Genomic DNA, 16,302 nt, shown 5'->3' with positions numbered 1-16,302 from the left:
TACCAAATATCAGTTTGTATTGTCATCTTGGTCAATATGTTGCATAAATATGACACACTCCAGTACACAAATCCACTGCCTAAAGTTTCTGTAATTAACTTTGCCTCACCTTTTTTGTACCTCAGAAAGAATAGAAGCCAGGAAATTCAAACCATGTTCATACCATAATCTTTATCTGAATGCCTTTACTCTGAATCCCGCATGTGCCTACCCTTAACCTACAGAAAAGGATACAAAACTCAAAGGATTTTCTGTAACATTACAGACAGAACCATTGTCTGTTTGATGGCCCCTGCCCATTAGTAACTCATCGCTTTACCCCTGCACAGAATTCCACTCTTCTCACTTTTAACAGCACTTTTAACAGATTGGGCTTGCATGCTGCTCAACTTTACAGAAATGGAATCATCCATTATGCATTCCTTCACATATGTTATTTTTTTCCTTTAAATATTATATTTGTGAGATTCATCCATGTTATACATAGTTGAGGTTCATTTATTTTCATTTCTATTTAGTATTCCACCAGTGTATGAATATATCACAATTAACTTATCTATCCTATTGTTGATGAACATTTGGGTTAGTTTTAGTTTTCTGGCTATCATGAATAGTGCTGCTACAAATATTTTTGTAAATGCCTTTTGCTGAATATTGACATTTTTTTCTCCGCATATACCTGAGGATGGGATTGCTGGCTTATAAGGTGTGTGTATGTGTTTGTTCAGTTTTCCAAAGCTGTTATAGCAAAACACACTCCTGCAGAACATGGAACACTTGCTATTGTTAATTGTTCTTTTTTTTTTTTTTTGAGAAATTCTGTTGGGTATCACATTGTGCTTTAAATTTGTTGTTCCCCAGTGATTAGTGAGGTTGAATTACTTTTCATATGTTTATTGACCATTTAGATATTCCTTTTCTGTGAAGTTCTAGTTCAAGTCATTTACTCATTTTTCTATTGGATGACTTACCTAGTTCTAATTTAGTTGTAGGAGTATTTAATATATTCTGGACAAAAGTCCTTTGTGAGATATGTATTGCAAATATCTTTTTCCTGATCTATGGCCTGGCTTTTTTTACTTTTATAAAGTTATGTGTTTTATAAACATAAATTCCTAATTTTAATGTAGTACAATATATCAAGTGCTTCCTTTTTGATTAGTGTTTTGTATCCCATTTAAGAAATCTATGCCTACCCCCAAATCTTTGCCCATGTTTTCTTTTAAGATATTTAGAATTTTACTTTCACACCTAGAACTATGATCCACCCATAACTGCTATCGTGTAAGGTAAAGGACCAAGATTCATTTTTTTTCCATATGGATATACAATTAATCTGGTACAATTTATTAAAAAGACCATCCTTTCTCCCATTGCTCTGCAGTGTCACTTTGTCATAAGCCAGTTAGCTATGCATATTTGGTGTTTGTTCTTGACTCACAGTTGTTAGCCCTTGGTCTATTTGGCTATCTTATACCAATACCACAATGTCTTCTTTACTACAGCTTCATAATGAGCCTTAATATCTGGCAATGTGGGTCCTTCTCCTATTCCTCCTCCACCGCCTCTTTAGATTACATTGACAACTTTGCTCCTTTGCACTTAAATGAATTTTAAAATCAGCTTGTCAATTTTCACCAAAATTCTTTTGAAATTTTTATTAGAATGCATTTTATTGATGTATGAATTTGGGAGGAATTGATATCTATACAACATTGTGCCTTCTAATCCATAAACATGGTATTTTCCTGCATTTATTTATATCTTTTATTTATCTCTAGCTTTCAGTGAAGAGCTCTTATACATCTCTCATTGAACTTACCTCTAGGCAACTGGCATTTTAAGTTTTACATTTATACAAAAATCTTTTTATATAATTTTTGGACAGTAGATAATTGTTTTTAATTGTTGATATTTTATTTGATAATCAGCTAATTCTAATTAATTTTTTATATGTCTTTGGCTTTTTAAAGTTCCTAATTATGTCACCTGTGAGAAATAACAGTTTGCCTTCCTTCCCACTCCTACCATTTATCTATCTATCTATCTATCTATCTATCTATCTATCTATCTATCTATCTATCTGCCTGCCTGCCTATCTATCTATTTACTTAGCTAACATTCTATTCCCATGAATGGGACCGCAATTCAATGTACAATGGAAGTGAATATAGCAATTGTTCACGTCTTCTTATTGATCTCAAGAGAAAAACTTTTAATGGCTCACTATTATGTAGTATATCTATGGCCATACCACCCTGAACATGCTCGATCTTGTCTGATTGAGAAAGTTTCTTTTCATTCCTAATTTTCTAAGAGGTTTCCATTTTTATCATAAATTGTTGTTGAATTTTATCAAGTATGTTTTCTGCATCTAGCGAAGTTATCAAAAACATTTTTTCTGTTAATGTAGAGGATGCTGTAATGCTATTTGTTGCTGCATAATAAATTACCCCAAAACTTGCTTAGTGGCTTAAAATGGTAACATTTACTTTGTTCATAAATCTGCAGTCTGGGCAGAACTTTGTGGAGGTTGACTTTGCTCTACTCAGCATCAGTAGAGGTGTCTCATAGACTGGGAGCTGGAATCATCTAAAGATTTGCTTACTCACATGTCTGGTATCTGAGCTGGGAAGACTTAACAAGCTGAGGGCTAGAACAACTGGGACTCCTCAGGCATCTCTGCCTTTATGTGATATCTGCCCTTTGGTTTACTAGTCTGGCCACTTCAGAATAGCTCCAACTATCAACTACTATTTTAGGAAATATATCGTATCCTGGCTGGGTATAGTATCCCACGCCTGTAATCCCAGCACTTTGGGAGGCCAAGGTGGGTGGATCTCTTGAGGCCAGGAGTTCAAGACGAATCTGGCCAACGTGGTGAAACCCCATCTCTACTACAAATACAAAAATTAGCTAGGGATGGTGGTGCATGCCTGTAATCCTAGCTACTTGGGAGGCTGAGGCACGAGACTTGCTTGAACTTGGGAGGTGGAAGTTGCAGTGAGCTGAGATTGTGCCACTGCACTCCAGCCTGGGTGACAGAGCAAGACTCTGTCTCAAAAGAAAAGAAAAGAAAAGAAAAGAAAAGAAAAGAAAATATACCATATGCTATAGGTCTATACTCCAAGTTCATAAGGCATTCTTTCTTAGCTTCTTGGGCATTCAGTAGACCATTGCACTCTTTCATAATGTCAGCTGCTTCTGTGAAGGAATACCACATAGGACCAGTGAATCTCAGGAACATCATTTCATTGACTTATATTATTTCATCATCAAGTGAATTCCTTGATCAGAAGTAATAATGTATGTCCTCCCATAACAGCAAATAAAGCATTTAGCAAGTCTGCAGATGGTATCGCTGCAAGAAGCCTTGCCATAGGGATGATAAATTCAAATCCATTCAAGAATCTACTGCTGCAAAGGAAAATCACTGTATCTTCCATGATAGGAACCCAAGTGATTGGCTGGCCTCCCTTGGATATGGTACCAAGATGGATGTTGGCAGATATAAATGCCAGCTTTCTTAATCCACAGGTAGGCAATCTCTGAGGCATGTTCTACACTCTCTACCTGAGGTTCCTTAAGGGGTTTAGCTTCAGTAAACCACAAAGGTAACTTGCTCGCCAATGTAAACTGTATTTATTTTCTTCTCTCCCATTTTTACATCCTTATTCCTTTAATGGTGTATTCTAGGATCTCATAAATTTCATAAAGTTCTTCCCAAGGACTGCATCTTGGTGGGCTAAGGCAAGTTCTTTTACATTCACATACTTTGTTCATTCAGTAGGGGTTGATATGGTTTGACTGTGTCCCCACCCAAATCTCATCTTGAATTGTAGCTCCCATAGTTCCCATGTGTTGTGGGAGGGACCTGGTGGGAGATAATTGAATCATAGGGGTGGTTTCCCCCATACTGTTCTCATGGTAGTAAATAAGTCTCATGAGAGCTGATAGTTTTATAAGGGGAAACCCCTTTTGTTTGGTTTTCATTTCTCTCTTGCCTGCCACCATGTAAGACATGACTTTCACCTTCTGCCATGATTGTGAGGCACCCCCCCTCCCAGCCACATGGAACTGGGAGTCCATTAAATCTCTTTTTCTTTATAAATTACCCAATCTCTGGTATTATCAGCACCATGAAAATGGACTCATACAGGTGTTAATATGATTATTTCATGGTGAGTTGAGCTATAGGAGTAAGGTTTTATATCTCATTATTGTCAACCCAATTTCTGCTTTTCTTGTCCTTTATTTAAGACAATAAATTCCTATTTTTTTGCACTTTATTTTTTCCATTACTGCACGAGCTTAAAATTTCTATACTGGAAATATCATAGAGACCGTTCTAATTCCAAGCTCTTCTTTAAACATATGTGGAGATGAAGGCGTGGGTCACAGTCTCATGACTAAGCCACATGATTCTTGGTAGGTTATATGAGGATTTGGTCTCCTGATAAAATGGGCAGTTCAGAGTCTTTTCCACCGTAGTAAAAGCAGAAAGTCCTTAGGCATACTCTCCTAAGTGATAGGCACAGAGTTCCACATAAAAAAGCTTAGTCTGATTTCATTAAATGCAATTAGTTTGACATAGTGAAAAGAGCTTGGGATTTGAATCAGACTTGGATTCAGAATCTGATTTTGCCACTGATCAGAAAGATTTAGAAAAGTATACTCAGTCTTTCTGAATAAGTTTCCTCTATAAAATACGTCTACTAATATCCATGTTATAGGTTTGCTTTAAGAAATTAAATGCAATAATTTATGTAAAAGTTTGGAACATGTTTAATAAGCAGAAGCTGTTTCTTAAAAACAATATTCTACTTAACTATTTAAATGACCTCTTTTATCTACATAGTCAGATTTTATTTTAGTTCCTGTTTATCAGATGAATCAAACCACATGATGGGTTCATTCGTTTTCCTTTCTTTCTAGGAAGGTTGAAATTCAATTGTGCTGTCAGCAATATTTACAAAGAACTCCACCCATTTATTTCTGGGAAATGTTCCTCTTTATTTTTGAGAGTTAAGCACTTTGGTTGTTATGTGCCTATTATACTCATTACCACTCAGCTTGGTGTTAAAGGTCATTTTTGGATATTTTTTCAGCGTTCATTGTCCTCTGTGGATGAATATTTGTGTATACTCAAGTAACAAATATACACAGCTTCTCCAAGGGGCAAAATATGAAATCCAAGCTGTTATCTTCACATTTTCACTTCATGGAGACTAAAAGAAATAATTCAGGCATATGACTTAGGTAGTTATTAATGGACCAGTCTTAACCCAGATAGTTATTAATAAACTAAGTCCTAGGTTTAACAAATACAACTTATTGTTAACGTTTTACAACTTATCTTTTTGCACTTTTGTCAGAGATATAATACTGGAAGGGAAGGGCCTCTACTTGGATCCAGCACCACTGAAAAGTTCTTAAAGTCATCATGATCCTTTCTATATTTATAATGCTTCATCCTCTACCATTTAATTTTCCACACAGGCTTTATCTATGCTGTACACACCACTCTGAGAAACTTTCCTTTACTTTCCAATTAGTGTGGATGAATAATTAGATATCAGAGATACATCGAGAAAACATAAATATTGAGGGAGTAATTGTTTGAACTATATTTTTGGATTTTTTTTACAATTATAAACTTGCATGCATTCTCTATTCCACTTAGGCTGTGAAGTGTTTAGGAAGAACATTTAACTATAGATTTTTTGAAATTTTTACCTGCCTATTGGGAGATCACAGTAGTGACTGAAGATCTGACACCTCTGGGAGATGGTGTAAAACATGTCTCAGCATCTCACCCTGATACCTGAAGAACATGACACACATCTAAACTGTGCCTTGATTACTTGGAAATAAATGATGTATATACGTAGACAACAAGCAATCAAGTGCCCCTGATAACAAGGGAAAAAAAGACAGTGAGAAAGTCTTGTGGTAATGAGTATAAATATCCACCAAATCCCAGAACTCTCATGTCCAGCTCATATTGTTCCCCCAAGATCTGGAGCTTTATTGGATTGCTCCCTATTGGTCTTGTCCTGAACCTGATCTACCCAACTCTGCCCTGCCCTTCAGTGACTCAAAGCTGTGGCCTTCCCAAGACTTAGTTTCTTGGTTCAGGCATCAATTTACTAGAGATTTGGAGCACCAACTTTCATCTGATTTAGGGTGTCTGAGAATGCTGAGCCCAGTGCTGTATCTGAGATTCTGCACAATGCCTCCCAAGTTGCAGGGAATCTTCCCAGCACTGCCTCCCCAGGGTCCTGTCTCTTCTGTGGTTTCTAGCTGTCCTGTGTGGTGAGTACTGAGGTTATGGGGAAGAAGAGAACAAGAGGGGTAGTTTAAATCAAGATATGGTGAAGAATTCCTGGTTAAAAATTAGTGCAGTATGATCAAATGGCAATAATTTGGTACAATTTTGGAGAAATACAATGAAGTACATTATGAAGAAATATATTTAAATAGTTTTAGTTCTTTTGATATAATCTTTAGTTATTTGGAAAGCAAAATATTATATAAATCTTTGAGAAGCTGATCTAACAAAAACCTTTAGTTTTTATATTAATGTATGTTACATAAAATTATGTTTAAATGGATACTGTCAAATAATTTAAAATTAGCTATTCTAAAGGGTTGATTTTTTCTATTGCATTAATAATTGAGTAGAAGATTTTTGTCATTTAGAAAGGAAAATTTTATGTTGTTACAAATAATGAGTGCATTTACTAAAGTAAAATTATAAAGCATTGAGTAAACTGAAAACATTATATAGGATGTAAGGTATTTTATTGTAATTTAGGGAATAATTCTACCTTACCAAGAGCACTGAAAGAGTCTGTGAGAACTTGTAGGTCCCACTAGCGTAGTGCTGGTTATACATGCACATGTAATTGTTTTAATTTATAAATTAAGAATGCTAATAAAAAGTAATTTTTTTCTTCTGATATGATTTCTTTTTTAAAAGACAACTTTCCTAAAAGTATTAAAAAAATTTTTTACACACATCCCTTATGCCATCTATCAGAACACTTAAAGTAGAGCATTTGCATAGAATTTCAAAATCACTCAACAGAGAAGAAAATACTTCACCAATAGCTATGTCCATCTCTATGGTGACCACATTTCATATTCATGTGCTGTCAGGGATTTTCCCAGTTCTGAAGATAGAAAGATTTTATGCTGATCAGAGAGAATGTGGTGTCCCACAATGCCATTCTGTCATCCTGGCAAAAGCATTGAGATAATTTGTCAAGATTAATTTATCTTTTTCTTTTTTAAATTTCAATAGTCTTTTGGGGAACAGGTGTTTGGTTACACGATTAAGTTCTTTAGTGGTGATTTCTGAGATTTTGGTGCACCCATCACCTGAGCAGTGTACACTGTACCCAATGTGTAGTCTTTTATGTCAAGATTAATTTCTAGTGCCCCAGAATGATCCCATGTTGTTCATCCTTTGAACTTTCTTAATATCACAAGGTGACTTCTGAATTTCTTCTAAGGCGAATTTTAAAATGTTTTACTTTGGAAGAGGTCTCTTTTTATTTTTAATCAAAATAATGGATATTTTAAGGGAAACTCTAAGGTTAAATGAATTCCTTTATCCCGGGTTATTCTTCTCTCCTGGAAAATGAAATGGCTAAATTTGTGATTCTTCCAAAGCCATACTCCACTCCAACCCTCTTACTGTTTTCCCTGGGCACCGTTACCGTGACCTTCCAGGTCTCCTCTTGTTTCTGAGGCAGTGAAGGTAGACTATGTCTAACAGGTCACAGAGAGTTGTTCCTCCGGGTTTCTCCATATTTATCCCCTGTTATTCTAGTTCCTCAAAATCCTACTTTGCCTGCAGTGTCACTTATGCCCAAATCTTTCACAATCTGGTTTCTAAGTTTGCCTCTTTTTCTTCTGTCAATAAAAACTTTCTGCTGCCTTTAAGCCTTTGCCTAAACCATTACTCTAACATGAAAAGCCTACCCACATCTCACCCATTTAAGCAGATTTTAATCTAAACTTCAAAATATATATTTCAAATCTCCTCCAAGAAATGTTATCTTATCCTTTTCTGTGTTGGTTCTCTCTCGTTCCTTCTTTCTTATTATATCCTTCTTGCTGGCTTCCCTTGTCTTTGGATATTACCATAAGCTGACTGGTATTATGGTTTTGCTATTCATGTGGTTATGACTTATTTTCCTTACAGTATCCAAAGATGTGCCTTGATGTCTGCTGAACAGTCTTATGGGGGTGAATTCACGTAAGTGTTTGCTGGACTCATCATAAAAAGACTTTTCCTAATGATGCGTTTGATCTGAGGCTCAGGACATTTCATTTGTGAGCCCTAGACTTATACATAGGTGAACATTTATTTTGAACCTATCATGTCAAAAAGACACAAAGATACTTGAGACATGTTCTCTACTGTCAAAACAGAAAAAAATTATTAATAAGGAGAGTATAACTCAGTTGTTAAATAGCAGATAGACAGTATAGACTGAAGCCATAGAGGATGTGAACTTTTGAGCAAAATAGACCTCAGTTCCAACTCTGTTTCTGTCACTCAGTAGCTGCTTAACATAGAGCAAAGTTCTTCTCCATGGAGATGTTTTCTTCTTTAAAAGGTAGGGAAGATGATAATGAGTATCTGTTAGGGGTATTGTGATCATTGGATGATATAATATATATAAGGTGTTTCAATTATGAATATATTATGTCTATAGTATCATAGTATATATGCTATATGTAGCATACATATACTATGTAGGACATATACAGTGTCATAGAATACACAGTATTCATACTATACATGTATATATATAAAAGATAAGTAATATACATACTATACATTCATATATATAAAATGTGTGATATATGCAATGTAGTATAGACTATAGTAAGATCTCAGCAAGCAGTTGGATATGATATATAATCTCTTCCTAATGACTGCTATAGGAGCTTAGAGAAATAAATGACGACTGCTTGCTGGAGAAGTAAAGAGAAGTCTTCACACAGAGCATTTGGCACTTGAGCAGCAAGGAGAAAAGAAAGGATGGCATTCTAGGTAGGAGAGATGATATGAGCACAGGTACCCCTGTGAAAATGTGTATGATGTATTTGGGGACCAATGGCTAGGTGGATTAGTCTATAAAGAGGACAAATTAAAAAATAGTGATGATTAAGGTTGAAGGATCCATGAGAAAGGCCAGGAGAGGGTTTTCTAAATGCCCATGTGTAGATAAATGTTTTAAATTTTTATTCCCAGTAAATAACAATTCGGAAGGCATTATTACTTGGTTTCAGCCTTAAGAGAAAATTCTTAACTTGGCATGGTACTTTGTCTGACATTCCTGCTGCTCTATTCTGTTCAACTTCCTCATGCAGTGTTTGTGGACCCTGACAGTGTTTCTTTTCAGTGAAGTGCTCTGTGCCATGTCCTATTTATTTCAATGTGCAAGTCACCATTTTTATTATTCCTATAAGTCATTTTCTAAAATATCTTAAAATGCAGTTAAGTATATTCTTGGTGAGGATGAATAAACAGTTTTTTTTTCTAATTTTGTTTTAGTTGCAGGGGTACATGTGCAGGTTTGTTATATAGGTAAATTGCATATGGAGGTTTGGTGGACACATTATTTTATTGCCCAGGTAATAAGCACAGTACCTGATGGGCAGATTTTTTATCTTCTCCCTCCTCCTATCCTTCACCCTCAAGTAGGATCTGGTGTCCATTTTTTCCTTCTTTGTGTCCACACGCACTCAATGTTTAGCTTCCATTTATAAGTGAGAACATGCAGTATTTGGTATTCCATTCCTACATTAGTTCACTTATAACAATGGCCTCTAGCTCCATTCATGTTGCTGCAAAGGACATGATTTCATTCTTTTTATGCCTGCATAGTATTTCATGGTGTATATGTACCATATTTTCTTTATCCAGTCTACTGTTGATGGGCATTTAGGTTGATTTCATATCTTTGCTATTGTGAATAGTGCCGCAGTGAACATACGCATGCATGTGTCTTTATGGTAGAACAATTTATATTCCTTTGGGTATACACCCCATAATGGGATTGCTGGGTCAAATGGTAGTTTTGTTTTAAGTACTTTTGGAAATCATCAAGCTGCTTTCACAGTGGCTGAACTAATTTACATTCCCACTAGCAATATAAGTGTTCCCTTTTCTCTGCATCCTCACCAGCATCTGTTATTTTTTGATTGGACAGTTTTGACTGGGGAGCAATGACTCAGGGATTGTGGATGATGTAACTTTCTCACAGTTTCTCACAGATGCACATCTCTGCATTTAGCTTGCAAGGGACTAAGGGTAGCATGAGTATAATATGACTTCAGGCTGAATCCAGCCTTCATGCCAAAATGGTTCCTAAACAATGTCAAGTTGAGTGAGCTTGTTAGTAAGATGGTGGAAAATGTAAGGTCTATAACTTGAGCCTTTCTACAGTTCCTCAGCCTGAGGCTGACAGGATGGCCACACAAGTATGAAGGTTTAGCCAAGTGATTTTATGGGCAGAGAGGATGGAAGGACAGAATAAAGCCTCCTACAAATAACATGCATTCTGGGATGTGCTATTTTGTACATTCTATAACCTCGTGCTCTGTCACATTTGTATCTCACCATCAAATTGCAGTTTTCCCCCTAGTTTTGCCCATGGGCATCCTAAACAAGTTAATTTATGCAACTGTTTCAAAAATGAAGCTGTATATAAATGTGATGAAGGCTACACTGTGATCGGACAGGTGAAACTCACCTGCATTTCTTCCTGCTGGTCATCTCCAGCCCCTCAATGTAAAAGTAACTCCAGCTCCCTTTTCAGTCCATGACTACGTGGGTGGAACTGTCATTAGAGCACTGAGAGCAAAGTTTCTCCTCTGCTAGAGGCAGCACAAAAACATTCTATTTGATTTATTTTAAATAATTAATATATGGAGATGATACCCAATGCAAAAACTACAAAGGACATCCAGCACCTATATTTCATTTAGGAGTCCCTGAGCAAGCACTCCCAGGCAGAAAACTCATGCAGTGTCTCCCAAACCCAGAAAATGTGAAAATGGTGCTGGAGGTGTATAAGCTGTCTCCAGAGATTGACCTACTGGAACTAGAGATACAAGGGAAGATGATCCACTCTGGAAAAATAACTATAATTTTTCCCAAAAGAGGGAAAAAAAGATGCCTTGTGGCCTTGTTGCTTTCATTCAATATGGATCACTTCTGTTTTGCATCTCTACCATACCTTTAGCTCCAATTTCATGGTGATTAATATTCACATATCAGAACTACTTTGTCTTTGTAATCATTTAAGAGCCCAGCAAATGAGAGTCCTAAAAAACTCACTTCATAAGTTAATACTTTTATTTTACTGTGTAGACCTTAGAAGTGCATACTTGGCTTTCCACCAATATGTGTCCCTGGACTGCCTTTACTCCACAGTTCCACGTGTGCACACCTCTCAGGTCCTCTATGTTCAGACTAAACATTAACACACCCTCAAAGACTCTTCCAATCTTTCTATTTGAGGGAGGCATGCCCTCCCCTGAACTCCTGTGCATGTTGCCTCTTTCATTCATGCCACATCTCAACTGTTGCCTTCCATGAAGGGGATTTTCATTTGTGTTTGACCTCCTTGTTTCAACTCCAAAGAAGGAACTCTAAAATAGGGATGAATATTGTCGTGGGTTGCAACTGGCTGGGGCCAGTCTTGCGGGTGGTAAACAAACTTACCAAGACAGTCTTAGGTGAAGAAAGGCAGGTTTATTACAAAAAATATGAAAATACGAAGATATGTTGCAAGAGAGCAACGGGTGAAGATGGCTGAATAGAAAGAGCTCCGGTCTGCAGTTCCCAGCGTGATCGACACAGAAGACAGGTGATTTCTGCATTTCCAACTGAGGTACCTGGTTCATCGCATTGGGACTGGTTGGACAGTGGGTGCAGCCCATGGAGGGTGAGCTGAAGCAGGATGGGGCGTCGCCTCACCCGGGAAGCACAAGGGGTCGGGGGATTTCCCTTTCCCAGCTGAAGGAAGCCATGACAGACTACCTGGAAAAACTGGACACTCCTGCCAAAATACTGCACTTTTCCCAAGGTCTTAAGCAACTGGCAGACAAGGAGGTTCTCTCCCATGGCTGGCTTGGCAGGTCCCACGCCCATGGAGCCTTGCTCACTGCTAGCGCAGCAGTCTGAGATCGAACTGTGAGGCAGCACCCTGGCTGGGGGAGGGGCGTCTGCCATTGCTGAGGCTTGAATAGGTAAACAAAATGGCCAGGAAGCTCAAACTGGGTGGAGCCCACTGCAGCTCAACAAGGCCCGCTGCCTCTAGACTCCATCTCTGTGGGCAGGGCATAGCTGAATAAAAGGCAGCAGACAACTTCTGCAGACTTAAACGTCCCTGTCTGACAGCTCTGAAGAGAGCAGTGGTTCTCCCAGCATGGTGTTTGAGCTCGGAGAACGGACAGACTGCCTCCTCAAGTGGGTCCCTGACCCCTGTGTAGCCTAACTGGGAGACACCTCCCAATAGGGGCTGATAGACGCCTCATATAGGCAGCTGCCCCTCTGGGACAAAGCTTTCAGAGGAAGGATCAGGCAGCAATATTTGCTGTTCTGCAATATTTGCTGTTCTGCAGCCTCTGCTGGTGATACCCAGGCAAACAGGGTCTGGAGTGGACCTCCAGCAAACTCCAACAGACCTGCAGCTGAGGGGCTTGATTGTTAGAAGGAAAACTGACAAACAGAAAGGAACAGCATCAACAAAAAGGTCATCTACACCAAAATCCCACCTGTAGGTCACCAATATCAAAGACCAAAGATAGATAAAACCACAAAGATGGGGAGAAACCAGAGCAGAAAAGCTGAAAATTCTAAAAATCAGAGTGCCTCTTCTCCTCCAAAGGATTGCAGCTCCTCACCAGCAATGGCACAAAGCTGGATGGATAATGACTTTGATGAGCTGACAGAAGTAGGCTTCAGAAGATCGGTAATAACGAACTTCTCCAAGCTAAAGGAGGATGTTTGAACCCATCAGAAGGAAGCTAAAAACCCTGAAAAAAGATTAGATGAATGGCTAACTGGAATAAACAGTGTAGAGAAGACCTTAAATGACCTGATGGAGCTGAAAACCATGGCATGAGAAATTCATGATGCATGCACAAGCTTAATAGCTGATTCGATCAAAAGGAAGAAAGGGTATCAGTGATTGAAGATCAAATTAATGAAATAAAGTGAGAAGACAGGGTTAGAGAGAAAAGAGTAAAAAGAAATAAACAAGCCTTCAAGAAATATGGGGCTATGTGAAAAGGCCAAATCTATGTTTGATTGGCGTACCTGCCTGAAAGTGATGGGGAGAATGGAACCAAGTTGGAAAACACTCTTCAGTATATTATCCATGAGAACTTCCCCAACCTAGCAAGACAGGCTAACATTCAAATTCAAGAAATACAGAGAACACCACAAACATACTCCTCAAGAAGAGCAACCCCAAGACACATAATTGTTGGATTCACCAAGGTTGAAATGAAGGAAAAAGTGTTAAGGGCAGCCATAAGCCCATCAGACTAACAGTGGATCTCTCGGCAGAAACCCTACAAGCCAGAAAAGAGGGGGCGCCAATATTCAACATTCTTAAAGAAAAGAATTTTCAACCCAGAATTTCATATCCAGCCAAACTAAGCTTCATAAGTGAAGGAGAAATAAAATCCTTTACAGACAAGCAAATGCTGAAAGATTTTGTCACCACTAGGCCTGCCTTACGAGAGCTCCTGAAGGAAGCACTAAACATGGAAAGAAACAACCAGTACCAGCCACTGCAAAAACATGCCAAATGGTAGAGACCATCAATGCTATGAAGAAACTGTATCAATTAACAGACAAAATAACCAGTGAACATCATAATGACACAATCAAATTCATACATAGCAATATTAACCTTAAATGTAAATGGGCTAAATGCCCCAATTAAAAGACACAGACTGGAAAACTGGATAAGGAGTCAAGACCCATCAGTGTGCTCTATTCAGGAGACCCATCTCATGTGCAAAGATGCACATAGGCTCAAAATAAAGGGATGGAGAAAGATCTACCAAGAAAATGGAAAGCAAAAAAAAAAAAAAAAAAAAAAAAAAAGCAGCGGTTGCAATCCTAGTCTCTGATAAAACAGACTTTAAACCAACAAAGATCAAAAGAGACAAAGAAGGCCATTATATAATGGTAAAGGGATCAATTCAACAATAAGAGCTAACTATCCTAAATATACATGCACCCAATACAGGAGCACCCAGATTCATAAAGCAAGTCCTTAGAAACCTACAAAGAGACATAGATTCCCACACAATAATAATGGGAGACTTTAACACCCCACTGTCAATATTAGATCAATGAGACAGAAGGTTAACAAGGATTTGAACTCAGCTCCACAACAAGTAGACCTAATAGACATCTACAGAACTCTCCACCCCAAAGCAACAGAATATACCTTCTTCTCAGCACCACATCACACTTATTCTAAAATTCACCACATAATTGGAAGTAAAGCACTCCTCAGCAAATGTAAAAGAACAGAAATCACTACAAACTGTCTCTCAGACCACAGTGCGATCAAAGTAGATCTCAGGATTAAGAAGCTCACTCAAAACTGCACAACTACATGGAAACTGAACAACCTGCTCCTGAATGACTACTGGGTACATAATGAAATGAAGGCAGAAATAAAGATGTTCTTTGAAACCAATGAGAACAAAGACACAACATATCAGAATCTCTGGGACACATTTAAAGCAGTGTGTAGAGGGAAATTTATAGCACTAAAAGCCCACAAGAGAAAGCAGGAAAGATCTAAAATTGATACTCTAACATCACAGTTAAAAGAACTACAGAAACAAGAGCAAATAAATTCAAAAGCTAACAGAAGGCAAGACATAACTAAGAGCAGAGCAAACTGAAAGACATAGAGACACAAGAACCCTTCAAAAAAATCAATGAATCCAGGAGCTGGTTTTTTGAAAAGATCAACAAAATTGATACACCACTAGTAAGACTAATAAAGAAGAAACGAGAGAAGAATCAAATAGACGCAATAAAAAATGATAAAGGGGATATCACCACCGATCCCACAGAAATACAAACTACCATCAGAGAATACTATAAACAACTCTATGCAAATAAACTAGAAAATCTAGAAGAAGTGGATAAATTTCTGGACACATACACCCTCCCAAGACTAAACCAGGAAGAAGCTGAATATCTGAATAGACCAATAACAGGCTCTGAAATTGAGCCTGGACCAGGACCAGATGGATTCACAGCTGAATTCTACCAGAGGTACAAAGAGAAGCTGGTACCATTCCTTCAGAAACTATTCCAATCAATAGAAAAAGAGGGAATCCTCCCTAACTCATTTTATAAGGCCAGCATCATCCTGATACCAAAGCCTGGCAGAGACACAAGAAAAAAAGAGAATTTTAGACCAATATGCCTGATGAACATGGATGCAAAAATCCTCAATAAAATACTGGCAAACCGAATCCAGCAGCACATCAAAAAGCTTATCCACCACAATCAAGTTGGCTTCATCCCTGGGATGCAAGGCTGGTTCAACACATTCAAATCAATAAATGTAATCCATTACATAAATAGAACTAATGACAAAAACCACATGATTATCTCAACAGATGCAGAAAAGGCCTTCAACAAAACTCAACAGGCTTTCATGCTAAAAACTCTCAATAAACTAGGTATTGATGGAAGGTATCTCAAAATAATAAAAGCTATCTATGACAAACCCACAGCCAATATCATACTGAATGGGCAAAAACTGGAAGCATTCCCTGTGAAAACCGGCACAAGAAAAGGATGCCCTCTCTCACCACTCCTATTCAACATAGTGTTGGAAGTTCTGGCCAGGGCAATCAGGCAAGAGAAAGAAATAAAGGGTATTCAATTAGGAAATGAGGAAGTCAAATTGTCCCTGTTTGCAGATGACACAATTGTATATTTAGAAAACCCCATTGTCTCAGCCCCAAATCTCCTTAAGCTGATAAGCAAATTCAGCAATGTCTCAGGATACAAAATCAATGTGTAAAAATCATAAGCATTTCTATACACCATTAACAGACAGAGAGCCAAATCATGAGTGAACTCCCATTCACAATTGCTACAAAGAGAATAAAATACCTAGGAATCCAACTTACAAGGGATGTAAAGGACCTCTTCAAGGAGAACTACAAACCACTGCTCAACTAAATAAAAGAGGACACAAACAAATGGAAGAATATTCCATGCTC

The sequence above is a fragment of the Gorilla gorilla genome, chromosome 1 (genome assembly GCF_029281585.2).
Source record: "Gorilla gorilla gorilla isolate KB3781 chromosome 1, NHGRI_mGorGor1-v2.1_pri, whole genome shotgun sequence".
Classification (NCBI taxonomy): Eukaryota; Metazoa; Chordata; class Mammalia; order Primates; family Hominidae; genus Gorilla; species Gorilla gorilla.
Note: the sequence above shows the minus strand (reverse complement) of the source record.